Here is a 3,255-nt window from a genome sequence, read left to right as displayed (position 1 = left end):
CCTGTTGGCACAGGTCCAGAGGAGGCCACAAATATGATCCAAGGACTGGAGCACCTCTGCTGTGAGGACATGCTGAGATAGTTGGGTTTGTTCAGCCTGGAGAAGAGAAGGCTCCAGGGAGACTACACAGCCCCTTCCAGTCCCTGAAGGAGCTACAGGAAAGATGGAAGCAAACATTTTAGCAGGGTCCATTGCGATAGGACAAGGAGTAATGGTTTTAAACTAAAAGAAGGAAGGTTTAGACTTGATAGAAGGAAAAAAATTTTTCCTGTGAGGGTGGTGAGACACTGTCCCAGGTTGCCCAGAGAGGTGGTAGAAGATGTCCCATCCCTTAAAACATTCCAGGTCAGGTTGGATGGGGCTCTGAGCAACCTGAACTAGTTGAAGATGTCCCTGGCCGTTGTAAAGGGGTTGGACTAGATGACCTTTAAAGGTCTCTTTCAGCCCAAACTATTCTCTAACTTGGATTTTACACAGCTCCTCTGGCCCAGAGCTGAATTTGTGCTGTATTTGTGCACTGTTACTGCTTCATACTGAAAGGTGTGTGTGCAGGGCGAGGGCTTTAACCCTTAAAATAGGTGTTGGGAGTCCTTGCTTATCTCCGCCAGTCCCGGAGAGGGAATGCTTACCTCAGGTCTGAACAGCAGTGACTGGATCCCAAAAATCTCCTGCATAGTTCATGATACTGCAGGGCCCACCCTGTGAAAAGGACATGGCGGGGGGGACAGAAAGGGGATTGAGGGAAAGGGAGAGGTTGGAGTGGGATAAATGCCACTAACCTGAGTCGCACCTTCTCTGCCTTTTCTCCCCTGCCCCCATCACTGCTGCTGTTGTGTCAGGTAGTGGCACTGTTGAGTACATTAACCCAGGGCTGAGCATTGCAGCCACACCGAGTGTGTGTCTCTGTGTGTCTCTGTGTGTGTGTGTGCGCGCGCCCGATCATTACCATTTATTCCTCCCCCCCCCACCCCCCCCATTCCCCATTCCTACCATTTATTCCCCTTCCCCTCCAGCCCCCCCGCCCCAGTACTGCAGGACACCGCGAGCGAGCGAAACAGAGGAAAGAGACGGAGCCATCACCCCCCAGATCTGCTTAAACAAATCGCCGCCCCTTGCAGGGAGGGAGGGGGGAAAGAGGAGGAGGAGGGGGGGGGAACACGACCAGACCAAAAGACAAAATAAAAGACAGAGAAAGGAGAATCCAGCGGGGAGCAAAAAAAGCAGCGCCCCCCAGACGCCCCCTTCCCGACATTGTCCTCTCAACGAGGAGGGGTGTGTGCGTATCTGTGTGTGTGTGAGCACCGACCCCGTGCCCGTTAGGAAAAGGGGGTGTTTCCCCCACCACCACCACCCTCCGCCTCCCCTTTGCCCTCCCTCCCTCCTTCCCTCCTTCCCTCCCTCCCTCCCTCCCTCGTCGCGGCCCGGCGCGGGGCGGCGCGGCGGGGGGAGCGGGCGGCCGCAGCCCCGCAGCCCGCCGGAGCTCCGGCACCAGCCCCGGCCCGCTCCGCAGACGAGAGACGGAATAAAGGGAGCAGCTTCCTCGCCGCCAAAGCAGACCTTTTCTCGTCGCGGGGTTTTTCTTTTTTGCTCGCTCTTTCTTTTCGTGTGGCTTCTTTTTTTTTTTTTTTTTTTTTTTTAAAACAAACAAACAAACAAAAAAAAAGCAACAAACACCCCAAACTCCTCGCCGGGAAAAGCAAAACCGAAAACGCTTCTCTTTCTTTCGCCCCCTCTTCAAAAGGCCCCCAAACAACCAACAACAACAAACAGAAAGCAAAAAAAAGCTCCCCACCAAAAAAAAAAAAAAAGGAAGGCAAAGAAAAGGAAAAGCGAGAGAGCCAGAGAGCGAGAGACAAGCTCCATCGATTTCAAATCCAGGATTTTATCCAGTGCATTGATTTTTTTCTTCTTTTTTTTTTTTTTTTCTGTCCCTTTTTTTTTTTCCTCCTTCCCCCCCTCCTTTCTTTTACAACCCCCCCCCCCCCCCCGCCCCCCTTCTCCTCCTTCCCACCCCCCTTTTCCTTTTCATTTTTTTTTGGATCCTGCTAAAATTAGCCGGGACTGCTCTGGGTGTTGCGTGTTAATTTGATTTACTCCGGGATTCCGGCTTCCAAGACGCCATTTTCCCCCCTTCTCGCTCTATCTCGCTCTATTTATCTACCTATCTATCTATCATTTATCTGTCGAGCTATCTATCCCTCTGTCTGTCCGTCCATCTCCCTCTCCCCGGGTGCCTTCCCTCCTCCTCCTCCTCCTCCACCCCCCCCCCCCCCCCCCCGCCCTCCTCCCTCTCCGCTCTGCGTGTGCTGCGCGGCCGTGCGCTCCCCTAATCTGACAGATGAACACCGCCATGGGTTTGCCGCAACACAAGCAAAAGCACCTTTGGGGGCTGTGGCGAGGGATTGAAACCGGGATCTAAAAGAGAAGAGACAAGAAAGGGGGGAAATCCGAGGGAGGAGGAGGAGGAGGAGGAAGAAAGAAGAAGAAGAGGAAGCTGCTGGGAAGACCCCGCTGCCGTTTTGGGGATATGGGTTAGTAAAAAAAAAAAAAAAAAAAAAAAAAAAAAAAAAAAGCAACAAAAAACCTGAACCATCGAGGAAAGGTCTGTCTTGATGATCCGGATTGCGGGAGGGTCTTACCCCTCTCTCTTCCTCTACACCCCCCCCACCCCCCCACCCCCCGCCTTTCCCCCTGCATGCAAAAGTTAATGTCGTCTCCTTTTTTTTTCGTGTTCTGACTTTGCAATGGAGCGGAAAGGGCTTTATTTATTTGGGGGGGGGGGGGGGGGGGGGATATTTCTCTGCTGTGCAATGCATGCGAGTCCTCCTGTCCTCCTCTCCCCCTCCGACCCTTCCCTCCCCACGCTTTGTGGCTCGTGGGGGGGTGTGTATGTGTGTGGTTTGGGGGGTGGGGTGGGGGTGTAAAAACCGTGCTGCTGGGAAGGGGTTGCAATTTTTTGAGGACTTTGTATAATATATTTACCCTCCCTTATCGCCCCCCACCCCTTTAGTAGCCTGCATGTGTTTCCCCGACGGTGCCTGGGGTAGGTGGCAGCTATGTGTGTGCGTGATGGGGGAATGGGGGGGGGGGGGGGGGAGAACCCCCCCTCCCGCTTCGTAAATTGCAGGTTAAGTGGAGCTAGAGAGCAACGTTGTAACCTTATGGGGATTTGTATGTATGTGACTGTGTGTGTGTGTGTGTGTGTGTGTGTGTGTGTAAGTGTGTGTGTGTGTGTGTGTGTGTGTGTGTGCGGGG

General features: G+C 53.3%; 1 protein-coding gene across 1 annotated transcript in view; it reads left to right on the top strand.

Annotated features, from left to right (window-relative positions):
* The first annotated feature begins 2,305 nt into the window (after nt 1-2,305).
* Nucleotides 2,306-3,255, top strand: part of SETBP1 (SET binding protein 1) — a 267,084-nt gene continuing 266,134 nt past the window's right edge. The window contains exon 1 of the mRNA XM_074166835.1: nt 2,306-2,531. The gene's annotated coding sequence lies outside the window, so the exon portion shown is untranslated. The remainder of the gene's footprint in view (nt 2,532-3,255) is intronic.

The sequence above is a fragment of the Numenius arquata genome, chromosome Z (genome assembly GCF_964106895.1).
Source record: "Numenius arquata chromosome Z, bNumArq3.hap1.1, whole genome shotgun sequence".
In the NCBI taxonomy this organism is placed as follows: domain Eukaryota; kingdom Metazoa; phylum Chordata; class Aves; order Charadriiformes; family Scolopacidae; genus Numenius; species Numenius arquata.
This window is presented reverse-complemented; position numbering and strand designations above follow the sequence as displayed.